Raw genomic sequence first — 13,818 nt, forward strand, 5'->3', positions numbered from 1 at the left:
ACCTGAAGTGAAGCAACGGAATCTATAACTAGTGTCACCGTAATGGTTCAAAACATAGACAGTAAGAAGAGTCAGTCTTCTTGTACTTAAGTCGGCATGGTGCCTTTTTTATTTAATTCCGATGCAATTTCTGTGTTTCATCGTAAATAAGAAGGTCAGAGGGCTATAGTAAACCTGAAGTGAAGCATCGGAATCTATAACTAGTGTCACAGGAATGGTTCTCAACATAGACAGTAAGAAGAATCAGTCTTCTTGTACTTAAATCGGCATTGTGCCTTTTGTATTTAATTCCGATGCAATTTCTGTGTTTCATCGTCAATAAGAAGGTCCAAGGGATACTATAAACATGTAGTGAAGCATCGGAATCTAAAACTGGTCTCACAGGAAATGTTCACAACATAGTCAGAAAGAGGAGACAGTCTTCATGTATTTAAGTCGGCATTGTGCCTTTTGTATTTAATTCCGATGCAGTTTCTGTGTTTCATCGTCAACAAGAAGGTCAGAGGGATACAGCAAACCTGAAGTGATGCATCGGATTCTATAACTAGTGTCACAGGAATGGTTCAAAACAGAGACAGTAGGAAGAGACAGTCTTCTTGTACTTAAGTCGGCATTGTGCCTTTTGTATTTAATTCCGATGCAAATTCTGTGTTTCGTCGTAAATAAGAAGGTCAGAGAGATACAGTAAACCTGAAGTGAAACATCGGAATCTATTACTAGTGTCACAGGAATGGTTCAAAACATAGACAATAGGAAGGGTCAGTCTTCTTGTACTTAAGTCGGCATTGTGCCTTTTGTATTTAATTCCGATGCAGTTTCTGTGTTTCATCGTCAACATGAAGGTCAGAGGGATACAGTAAACCTGAAGTGAAGCATCGGAATCTATAACTAGTGTCACAGGAATTGTTCAAAACATAGACATTAAGAAGAGTCAGTCATCTTGTACTTAAGTCGGCATTGTGCCTTTTGTATTTAATTCCGATGCAGTTTCTGTGTTTCATCGTCAACAAGAAGGTCAGAGGGATACAGTAAACCTGAAGTGAAGCATCGGAATCTATAACTAGTGTCACAGGAATGGTTCAAAACAGAGACAGTAGGAAGAGTCAGTCTCCGTGTACTTAAGTCTGCATTGTGCCATTTGTATTTAATTCCGATGCAATTTCTGTGTTTCATCGTAAATAAGATGGTCAGAGGGATACAGTAAACCTGAAGTGAAGCATCGGAATCTATAACTAGTGTCACAGGAATGGTTCTAAACATAGACAGTAAGAAGAGTCAGTCTTGTTGTACTTAAGTCGGCATTGTGCTTTTCGAATTTAATTCCGATGCAATTTCTGTGTTTCATCGTCAATAAGAAGGTCAGAGGGATACAGTTAACCTGAAGTTAAGCATCGTAATCTATAACTAGTGTCACAGGAATGCTTCAAAACATAGAGAGTAAGAAGAGTCAGTCTTCTTGTACTTAAGTCGGCATTGTGCCTTTTGTATTAAATTCCGATGCTATTTCTGTTTCATCGTCGATAAGAAGGTCCAAGGGATACAGTAAACCTGAAGTGAAGCAACGTAATCTATAACTAGTGTCACAGAAATTGCTTAAAACATAGACAGTAAGAAGAGTCATTCTTCTTGTACTTAAGTTCGCATTGTGCCTTTTTTATACAATTCAGATGCAAATTCTGTGTTTCATCGTCAATAAGAAGGTCCAAAGGATACACTAAACCTGAAGTGAAGCTTCTGAAACTATAACTAGTGTCACAGGAATGGTTGAAAACATAGACAGTAAGAAGAGTCAGTCTTCTTGTACCTAAGTCGGCATTGTGCCCTTTGTATTTAATTCCGATGCAATTTCTGTGTTTCATCCTCAATAAGAAGGTCAGAGGGATACAGTAAATGTGAAGTGAAGCATCGGAATCTATAGCTAGAGTCACAGGAATGGATCAAAACATAGACAATAGGAAGAGTCAGTCTTCTTGTACTTAAGTCGGCATTGTGCCTTCTCTATTTAATTCCGATGCAATTTCTGTGTTTCGTCGTCAATAAGAGGGTCATAGGGATACAGTAAACCTGAAGTGAAGCATCGGAATCTATAACTAGTGTCACAGGAATGGTTCAAAGCATACACAGCAAGAAGTGTCAGTCTTCTTGTACTTAAGTCGGCATTGTGCCTTTTATATTTAAATCAGATGCTATTTCTGTGTGTCATCGTCAATACGAAGGTCCAAGGGATACAGTAAACCTGAGGTGATGCATCGGAATCTATAACTAGTGTCACAGGAATGGTTCAAAGCATAGTCTGTCGGAAGTGTCAGTCTTCTTGTACTTAAGTCGGCATTGTGCTTTTTGTATTTAATTCCGATGCAATTTCTGTGTTTCATCGTCAATAACAAGGTCCAAGGGATACAGTAAATCTGAAGTGAGCATCGTAGTCTCTAACTAGTGTCACAGGAATGTTTCAAAACATAGACAGTAAGAATAGTCTGTCTTCTTGTACTTCAGTCGGCCCTGTGCCCTTTGTATTTAATTCCGATGCAATTTCTGTGTTTCATCGTCAATAGGAAGGTACAAGGGATACAGTACACTTATAGTGAAGCATCGGACTCTAAAACTGGTCTCACAGGAAATGTTCAAATCATAGTCAGTAAGAAGAGTCAGTCTTGTTATACTTAAGTCGGCTTTGTGACTTTTGTATTTAATTCTGAAGCAATTTCTGTGTTTCATCGTCAATAAGGAGGTCAGAGGGATATAGTTAACCTGCAGTGAAGCATCGAAATCTATAACTATTGTTACAGGAATTGTTCAATTCATAGACTGTAAGAAGAGTCAGTCTTCTTGTACTTAATACGGCATTGTGCCTTTTCTATCTAATTCCGATGCAATTTCTGTGTTTCATCGACAATAAGAATGTCAGAGGGATACAGTAAACCTGAAGTTAAGCCTCGGAATCTATTACTAGTGTCACAGGAACGGTTCAAAACATAGACACTAGGAAGCGTTTGTTTTCTTCTACTTATGTCGGCATTGTGCCTTTTCTTTTTGATTCCGACGGAATTTCTGTGTTTCATCGTCAATAAGAAGGTCCAAAGGACAAAGTAAACCTGAAGTGAAGCTTCGGAATTTATAACTAGTGTCACAGGAATGGTTCAAAACATAGACAGTAAGAAGAGTCAGTCTTCTTGTACTTAAGTCGGCACTGTGCCTCTTGTATTTAATTCCGATGCAATTTCTGTGTTTGATCGTCAGTAAGAGTGCCAGAGGGATACAATAAACCTGAATTGAAGCCTCGGAATCTATAACTAGTGTCACAGGAATTTTTCAAAACATAGACAGTTGGATGAGTCAGCCTTCTTGTACTTAAGTCCGCATCGTGCCTTTTCTATTTAATGCCGATGCAATTTCTGTGTTTCGTCGTCAATAAGAGGGTCAGAGGGATACAGTAAACCTGAAGTGAAACATCGGAATCTATAACTAGTGTCACAGGAATGGTTCTAAACATAGACAGTAAGAAGAGTCAGTCTTCTTGTACTTAAGTCGGCATTGTGCCTTTAGTATTTAATTCCGATGCAATTTCTGTGTTTCATCGTCAATAAGAAGGTCCAAGTGATACAGTAAACCTGAAGTGAGTCATCATAAACTATAACTAGTGTCACCGGAATGGTTCAAAACATAGACAGTAAGAAGAGTCAGTCTTCTTGTACTTAAGTCGGCATTGTGCCTTTTGTATTTAATTCCGATGCAATTTCTGTGTTTCATCGTAAATAAGAAGGTCAGAGGGATACAGTAAACCTGAAGTGAAGCATCGGAATCTATAACTAGTGTCACAGGAATGGTTCTAAACATAGACAATAAGAAGAGTCAGTCTTCTTGTACTTAAGTCGGCATTGTGCTTTTTGAATTTAATTCCGATGCAATTTCTGTGTTTCATCGTCAATAAGAAGGTCAGAGGGATACAGTAAACCTGAAGTGAAGCATCGGAATCTATAACTAGTGTCACAGGAATGGTTCAAAAAGAAGACAGTAGGAAGAGTCAGTCTTCATGTACTTAAGTCGGCATTGTGCCTTTTGTATTTAATTCCGCTGCAATTTCTGTGTTTCGTCGTAAATAAGAAGGTCAGAGGGATACAGTAAACCTGAAGTGAAGCATCGGAATCTATAACTAGTGTCACAGGAATGGTTCTAAACAGAGACAGTAAGAAGAGTCAGTCTTCTTGTACTTAAGTCCGCATTGTGCCTTTTGTATTTAATTCCGATGCAATTTCTGTGTTTCATCGTCAATAAGAAGGTCCAAGGGATACTATAAACATGTAGTGAGGCATCGGAAACTATAACTAGTGTCAACGGAATGGTTCAAAACATAGACAGCAAGAAGAGTCAGTCTTCTTGTACTTAACTCGGCATTGTGCCTTTTGTATTTCTTTCGGTGCAATTTCTGTGTTTCATCGACAATAAGGTCAGAGGGAATCAGTAAACCTGAAGTAAAGCATCGGAAACTATAACTAGTGTCACCGGAATGGTTCAAACATAGACAGTAAGAAGAGTCAGTCTTCTTGTACTTAAGTCGGCATTGTGCCTTTTGTATTTAATTCCGATGCAATTTCTGTGTTTCATCGTAAATAAGAAGGTCAGAGGGATACAGTAAACCTGAAGTGAAGCATCGGAATCTATAACTAGTGTCACAGGAATGGTTCTAAACAGAGACAGTAAGAAGAGTCAGTCTTCTTGTACTTCAGTCGGCATTGTGCTTTTTGAATGTAATTCCGATGCAATTTCTGTGTTTCATCGTCAATAAGAAGGTCAGAGGGATACAGTAAACCTGAAGTGAAGCATCGGAATCTATAACTAGTGTCACAGGAATGGTTCAAAACAGAGACAGTAGGAAGAGTCAGTCTTGTTGTACTTAAGTCGGCATTGTGCCTTTTCTAATTAATTCCGATGCAAGTTCTGTGTTTCATCGTCAATAAGAAGGTCCATGGGATACAGTAAACATATAGTGAAGCATCGGAATCTAAAACTGGTCTCACAGGAAATGTTCACATCATAGTCAGTAAGAAAAGTCAGTCTTCTTGTACTTAAGTCGGCATTGTGCTTTTTCTATTTAATTCCGATGCAATTTCTGTGTTTCGTCGACAATAAGAGGGTCAGAGGGATACAGTAAACCTGAAGTGAAACATCGGAATCTACAACTAGTGTCACACGAATGGTTCAAAACATAGACAATAGGAAGGGTCAGTCTTCTTGTACTTAAGTCGGCATTGTGCCATTCCCATTTAATTCCAATGCAATTTCTGTCATTCGTCGTTAATAAGAAGGTCCAAGGGATGCAGTAAACCTGAAGTGAAGCAACGGAATCTATAACTAGTGTCACCGTAATGGTTCAAAACATAGACAGTAAGAAGAGTCAGTCTTCTTGTACTTAAGTCGGCATGGTGCCTTTTGTATTTAATTCCGATGCAATTTCTGTGTTTCATCGTAAATAAGAAGGTCAGAGATATACAGTAAACCTGAAGTGAAGCATCGGAATCTATAACTAGTGTCACAGAAATGATTCTAAACATAGACAGCAAGAAGAGTCAGTCTTCTTGTACTTAAGTCGGCATTGTGCTTTTTGAATTTAATTCCGATGAAATTTCTGTGTTTCATCGTAAATAAGAAGGTCAGAGGGATACAGTAAACCTTTAGTGAAGCATCGGAATCTATAACTAGTGTCACAGGAATGGTTCTAAACATAGACAGTAAGAAGAGTCAGTCTTCTTGTACTTAAATCGGCATTGTGCCTTTTGTATTTAATTCCGATGCAATTTCTGTGTTACATCGTCAATAAGAAGGTCCAAGGGATACTATAAACATGTAGTGAAGCATCCGAATCTAAAACTGGTCTCACAGGAAATGTTCACAACATAGTCAGAAAGAAGAGGCAGTCTTCATGTACTTAAGTCGGCATTGTGCCTTTTGTATTTAATTCCGATGCAGTTTCTGTGTTTCATCGTCAACAAGAAGGTCAGAGGGATACAGCAAACCTGAAGTGATGCATCGGAATCTATAACTAGTGTCACAGGAATGGTTCAAAACAGAGACAGTAGGAAGAGACAGTCTTCTTGTACTTAAGTCGGCATTGTGCCTTTTTTATTTAATTCCGATGCAAATTCTGTGTTTCGTCGTAAATAAGAAGGTCAGAGGGATACAGTAAACCTGAAGTGAAACATCGGAATCTATTACTAGTGTCACAGGAATGGTTCAAAACATAGACAATAGGAAGGGTCAGTCTTCTTGTACTTAAGTCGGCATTGTGCCTTTCCTATTTAATTCCAATGCAATTTCTGTGATTCGTCGTAGATAAGAAGGTCCAAGGGATGCAGTAAACCTGAAGTGAAGCAACGGAATCTATAACTAGTGTCACAGGAATGGTTCAAAACAGAGACAGTAGGAAGAGTCAGTCTTCTTGTACTTAAGTCGGCATTATGCCTTTTGTATTTAATTCCGATGCAATTTCTGTGTTTCATCGTAAATAAGAAGGTCAGAGGGATACAGTAAACCTGAAGTGAAGCATCGGAATCTATAACTAGTGTCACAGGAATGGTTCTAAACAGAGACAGTAGGAAGAGTCAGTCTTCTTGTACTTAAGTCGGCATTATGCCTTTTGTATTTAATTCCGATGCAATTTCTGTGTTTCATCGTAAATAAGAAGGTCAGAGGGATACAGTAAACCTGAAGTGAAGCATCGGAATCTATAACTAGTGTCACAGGAATGGTTCTAAACACAGACAGTAAGAAGAGTCAGTCTTGTTGTACTTTAGTCGGCATTGTGCTTTTTGAATTTAATTCCGATGCAATTTCTGTGTTTCATCGTCAATAAGAAGGTCAGAGGGATACAGTAAACCTGAAGTTAAGCATCGTAATCTATAACTAGTGTCACAGGAATGCTTCAAAACATAGAGAGTAAGAAGAGTCAGTCGTCTTGTACTTAAGTCGGCATTGTGCCTTTTGTATTAAATTCCGATGCTATTTCTGTTTCATCGTCGATAAGAAGGTCCAAGGGATACAGTAAACCTGAAGTGAAGCAACGTAATCTATAACTAGTGTCACAGGAATTGCTTAAAACATAGACAGTAAGAAGAGTCATTCTTCTTGTACTTAAGTTCGCATTGTGCCTTTTTTATATAATTCAGATGCAAAATCTGTGTTTCATCGTCAATAAGAAGGTCCAAAGGATACACTAAACCTGAAGTGAAGCTTCTGAAACTATAACTAGTGTCACAGGAATGGTTGAAAACATAGACAGTAGGAAGAGTCAGTCTTGTTTTACTTAAGTCGGCATTGTGCCTTTTCTAATTAATTCCGATGCAAGTTATGTGTTTCATCGTCAATAAGAAGGTCCATGGGATACAGTAAACATATAGTGAAGCATTGGAATCTAAAACTGGTCTCACAGGAAATGTTCACATCATAGTCAGTAAGAAGATTCAGTCTTCTTGTAATTAAGTCGGCATTGTGCCTTTAGTATTTAATTCCGATGCAATTTCTGTGTTTCATCGTCAATAAGAAGGTCCAAGTGATACAGTAAACCTGAAGTGAGTCATCGGAAACTATAACTAGTGTCACCGGAATGGTTCAAAACATAGACAGTAAGAAGAGTCAGTCTTCTTGTACTTAAGTCGGCATTGTGCTTTTTGAATTTAATTCCGATGCAATTTCTGTGTTTCATCGTCAATAAGAAGGTCAGAGGGATACAGTAAACCTGAAGTGAAGCATCGGAATCTATAACTAGTGTCACAGGAATGGTTCTAAACATAGACAGTAAGAAGAGTCAGTCTTCTTGTACTTAAGTCGGCATTGTGCTTTTTGAATTTAATTCCGATGCAATTTCTGTGTTTCATCGTCAATAAGAAGGTCAGAGGGATACAGTAAACCTGAAGTGAAGCATCGGAATCTATAACTAGTGTCACAGGAATGGTTCAAAAAGAAGACAGTAGGAAGAGTCAGTCTTCATGTACTTAAGTCGGCATTGTGCCTTTTGTATTTAATTCCGATGCAATTTCTGTGTTTCGTCGTAAATAAGAAGGTCAGAGGGATACAGTAAACCTGAAGTGAAGCATCGGAATCTATAACTAGTGTCACAGGAATGGTTCTAAACAGAGACAGTAAGAAGAGTAAGTCTTCTTGTACTTAAGTCCGCATTGTGCCCTTTGTATTTAATTCCGATGCAATTTCTGTGTTTCATCGTCAATAAGAAGGTCCAAGGGATACTATAAACATGTAGTGAGGCATCGGAAACTATAACTAGTGTCACCGGAACGGTTCAAAACATAGACAGCAGGAAGAGTCAGTCTTCTTGTACTTAAGTCGGCATTGTGCCTTTTGTATTTCTTTCGGTGCAATTTCTGTGTTTCATCGACAATAAGGTCAGAGGGAATCAGTAAACTTGAAGTAAAGCATCGGAAACTATAACTAGTGTCACCAGAATGGTTCAAACATAGACAGTAAGAAGAGTCAGTCTTCTTGTACTTAAGTCGGCTTTGTGCCTTTTGTATTTAATTCCGATGCAATTTCTGTGTTTCATCGTAAATAAGAAGGTCAGAGGGATACAGTAAACCTGAAGTGAAGCATCGGAATCTATAACTAGTGTCACAGGAATGGTTCTAAACATAGACAGTAAGAAGAGTCAGTCTTCTTGTACTTAAGTCGGCATTGTGCTTTTTGAATGTAATTCCGATGCAATTTCTGTGTTTCATCGTCAATAAGAAGCTCAGAGGGATACAGTAAACATATAGTGAAGCATCGGAATCTAAAACTGGTCTCACAGGAAATGTTCACATCATACTCAGTAAGAAGAGTCAGTCTTCTTGTACTTAAGTCGGCATTGTGCTTTTTCTATTTAATTCCGATGCAATTTCTGTGTTTCGTCGTCAATAAGAGGGTCAGAGGGATACAGTAAACCTGAAGTGAAACATCGGAATCTACAACTAGTGTCACACGAATGGTTCAAAACATAGACAATAGGAAGGGTCAGTCTTCTTGTACTTAAGTCGGCATTGTGCCATTCCTATTTAATTCCAATGCAATTTCTGTGATTCGTCGTCAATAAGAATGTCCAAGGGATGCAGTAAACCTGAAGTGAAGCAACGGAATCTATAACTAGTGTCACCGTAATGGTTCAAAACATAGACAGTAAGAAGAGTCAGTCTTCTTGTACTTAAGTCGGCATGGTGCCTTTTGTATTTAATTCCGATGCAATTTCTGTGTTTCATCGTAAATAAGAAGGTCAAAGATATACAGTAAACCTGAAGTGAAGCATCGGAATCTATAACTAGTGTCACAGAAATGATTCTAAACATAGACAGTAAGAAGAGTCAGTCTTCTTGTACTTAAGTCGGCATTGTGCTTTTTGAATTTAATTCCGATGAAATTTCTGTGTTTCATCGTCAATAAGAAGGTCAGAGGGATACAGTAAACCTGAAGTGAAGCATCGGAATCTATAACTAGTGTCACAGGAATGGTTCTAAACATAGACAGTAAGAAGAGTCAGTCTTCTTGTACTTAAATCGGCATTGTGCCTTTTGTATTTCATTCCGATGCAATTTCTGTGTTTCATCGTCAATAAGAAGGTCCAAGGGATACTATAAACATGTAGTGAAGCATCCGAATCTAAAGCTGGTCTCACAGGAAATGTTCACAACATAGTCAGAAAGAAGAGACAGTCTTCATATACTTAAGTCGGCATTGTGCCTTTTGTATTTAATTCCGATGCAGTTTCTGTGTTTCATCGTCAACAAGAAGGTCAGAGGGATACAGCAAACCTGAAGTGATGCATCGGAATCTATAACTAGTGTCACAGGAATGGTTCAAAACAGAGACAGTAGGAAGAGACAGTCTTCTTGTACTTAAGTCGGCATTGTGCCTTTTGTATTTAATTCCGATGCAAATTCTGTGTTTCGTCGTAAATAAGAAGGTCAGAGGGATACAGTAAACCTGAAGTGAAACATCGGAATCTATTACTAGTGTCACAGGAATGGTTCAAAACATAGACAATAGGAAGGGTCAGTCTTCTTGTACTTAAGTCGGCATTGTGCCTTTCCTATTTAATTCCAATGCAATTTCTGTGATTCGTCGTCAATAAGAAGGTCCAAGGGATGCAGTAAACCTGAAGTGAAGCAACGGAATCTATAACTAGTGTCACAGGAATTGTTCAAAACATAGACATTAAGAAGAGTCAGTCTTCTTGTACTTAAGTCGGCATTGTGCCTTTTGTATTTAATTCCGATGCAGTTTCTGTGTTTCATCGTCAACAAGAAGGTCAGAGGGATACAGTAAACCTGAAGTGAAGTATCGGAATCTATAACTAGTGTCACAGGAATGGTTCAAAACAGAGACAGTAGGAAGAGTCAGCCTTCTTGTACTTAAGTCGGCATTGTGCCTTTTGTATTAAATTCCGATGCTATTTCTGTTTCATCGTCGATTCGAAGGTCCAAGGGATACAGTAAATCTGAAGTGAAGCATCGGAATCTATAACTAGTGTCACAGGAATTGCTTAAAACATAGACAGTAAGAAGAGTCATTCTTCTTGTACTTAAGTTCGCATTGTGCCTTTTTTATATAATTCAGATGCAAAATCTGTGTTTCATCGTCAATAAGAAGGTCCAAAGGATACACTAAACCTGAAGTGAAGCTTCTGAAACTATAACTAGTGTCACAGGAATGGTTGAAAACATAGACAGTAAGAAGAGTCAGTCTTCTTGTACCTAAGTCGGCATTGTGCCCTTTGTATTTAATTCCGATGCAATTTCTGTGTTTCGTCGTCAATAAGAGGGTCAGAGGGATACAGTAAACCTGAAGTGAAGCATCGGAATCTATAACTAGTGTCAGAGGAATGGTTCAAAGCATACACAGCAAGAAGTGTCAGTCTTCTTGTACTTAAGTCGGCATTGTGCCTTTTGTATTTAAATCAGATGCAATTTCTGTGTGTCATCGTCAATACGAAGGTCCAAGGGATACAGTAAACCTGAGGTGATGCATCGGAATCTATAACTAGTGTCACAGGAATGGTTCAAAGCATAGTCTGTCGGAAGTGTCAGTCTTCTTGTACTTAAGTCGGCATTGTGCTTTTTGTATTTAATTCCGATGCAATTTCTGTGTTTCATCGTCAATAACAAGGTCCAAGGGATACAGTAAATCTGAAGTGAAGCATCGTAGTCTCTAACTAGTGTCACAGGAATGTTTCAAAACATAGACAGTAAGAATAGACAGTCTTCTTGTACTTCAGTCGGCCTTGTGCCCTTTGTATTTAATTCCGATGCAATTTCTGTGTTTCATCGTCAATAGGAAGGTACAAGGGATACAGTACACTTAGAGTGAAGCATCGGACTCTAAAACTGGTCTCACAGGAAATGTTCAAATCATAGTCAGTAAGAAGAGTCAGTCTTGTTATACTTAAGTCGGCTTTGTGACTTTTGTATTTAATTCTGAATCAATTTCTGTGTTTCATCGTCAATAAGGAGGTCAGAGGGATACAGTTAACCTGCAGTGAAGCATCGAAATCTATAACTATTGTTACAGGAATTGTTCAATTCATAGACTGTAAGAAGAGTCAGTCTTCTTGTACTTAATACGGCATTGTGCCTTTTCTATCTAATTCCGATGCAACTTCTGTGTTTCATCGACAATAAGAATGTCAGAGGGATACAGTAAACCTGAAGTTAAGCATCGGAATCTATAACTAGTGTCACAGGAACGGTTCAAAACACAGACACTAGGAAGCGATGGTTTTCTTCTACTTATGTCGGCATTGTGCCTTTTCTTTTTGATTCCGATGGAATTTCTGTGTTTCATCGTCAATAAGAAGGTCCAAAGGACAAAGTAAACCTGAAGTGAAGCTTCGGAATTTATAACTAGTGTCACAGGAATGGTTCAAAAAATAGACAGTAAGAAGAGTCAGTCTACTTGTACTTAAGTCGGCATTGTGCCTTTTGTATTTAATTCCGATGCAATTTCTGTGTTTCATCGTAAATAAGAAGATCAGAGGGATACAGTAAACCTGAACTGAAGCATCGGAATCTATAACTAGTGTCACAGGAATGGTTCTAAACATAGACAGTAAGAAGAGTCAGTCTTCTTGTACATAAGTCGTAATTGTGCTTTTTGAATTTAATCCCGTTGCAATTTCTGTGTTTCATCGTCAATAAGAAGGTCAGAGGGATACAGTAAACCTGAAGTGAAGCATCGGAATCTATAACTAGTGTCACAGGAATGGTTCAAAACAGAGACAGTAGGAAGAGTCAGTCTTCTTGTACTTAAGTCGGCATTGTGCCTTTTGTATTAAATTCCGATGCAATTTCTGTGTTTCATCGTCAATAAGAAGGTCCAAGGGATACTATAAACATGTAGTGAAGCATCGGAATCTAAAACCGGTCTCACAGGATATGTTCACAACATAGTCAGGAAGAGGAGACAGTCTTCATGTACTTAAGTCGGCATTGTGCCTTTTCTATCTAATTCCGATGCAATTTCTGTGTTTCATCGACAATAAGAATGTCAGAGGGATACAGTAAACCTGAAGTGAAGCATCGGAATCTACAACTAGTGTCACAGGAACGGTTCAAAACATAGACACTAGGAAGCGTCAGTCTTCTTGTACTTATGACGGCATTGTGCCTTTTCTTTTTTATTTCGATGGATTTTCTGTGTTTCATCGTCAATAAGAAGGTCCAAAGGACAAAGTAAACCTGAAGTAAAGCTTCGAAATCTAAAACTGGTCTCACAGGAAATGTTCACAACATAGTCAGTAAGAAGAGACAGTCTTCTTGTACTTAGGTCGGCGTTGTGCATTCTGTATTTAAATCCGATGCAATTTCTGTGTTTCATCATCAATAAGAAGGTCAGAGGGATACAGTACACCTGAAGTGAAGCAACGGAATCTATAACTAGTGTCACAGGAAAGGTTCAAAACATAGACAGTAGGAAGAGTCAGTCTTCTTGTACTTAAGCCGGCATTGTGCATTTTCTATTTAATTCCGATGCAATTTCTGTGTTTCATCGTCGATAAGAAGGTCCAAGAGATACAGTAAACTTGAAGTGAAGCATCGGAATCTATAACTAGTGTCACAGGAATTGTTCAAAGCAAAGAGAGTAAGAAGAGTCAGTCTTCTGGTACTAAAGTCGGCATTGTGCCTTTTGAATTTAATTCGGATGCAATTTCTGTGTTTCATCGTCAATAAGAAGGTCCAAGTGATACAGTAAACCTGAAGTGAAGCATCTGAAACTATAACTAGTGTCACCGGAATGGTTCAAAATATTGACAGTAAGAATAGTCAGTCTTCTTGTACTTAAGTCGGCATAGTGCCTTTTGTAATTAATTCCGACGCAAATTCTGTGTTTCATCGTCAATAGGAAGGTCAATGGGATACAGTAAACATGTAGTGAAGCATCGGAATCTAAAACTGGTCTCACAGGAAATGTTCACAACTTAGTCAGTAAGAAGAGTCAGTCTTCTTGTACTTAAGTCGGCATTGTGCTTTTTCTATTTAATTCCGATGCAATTTCTGTGTTTCATCGTCAATAAGAGGGTCAGAGGGATACAGTAAACCTGAAGTGAAACATCGGCATCTATAACAAGTGTCACAGGAATGGTTCAAAACATAGACAATAGGAAGGGTCAGTCTTCTTGTACTTAAGTCGGCATTGTGCCTTTCCTACTTAATTCCAATGCAATTTCTGTGATTCGTCGTCAATAAGACGGTCCAAGGGATGCAGTAAACCTGAAGTGAAGCAACGGAATCTATAACTAGTGTCACAGGAATTGTTCAATACATAGACAGTAAGAAGAGTCAG

This window comes from Schistocerca americana, chromosome 6 (genome assembly GCF_021461395.2).
Source record: "Schistocerca americana isolate TAMUIC-IGC-003095 chromosome 6, iqSchAmer2.1, whole genome shotgun sequence".
NCBI classification, from domain to species: domain Eukaryota; kingdom Metazoa; phylum Arthropoda; class Insecta; order Orthoptera; family Acrididae; genus Schistocerca; species Schistocerca americana.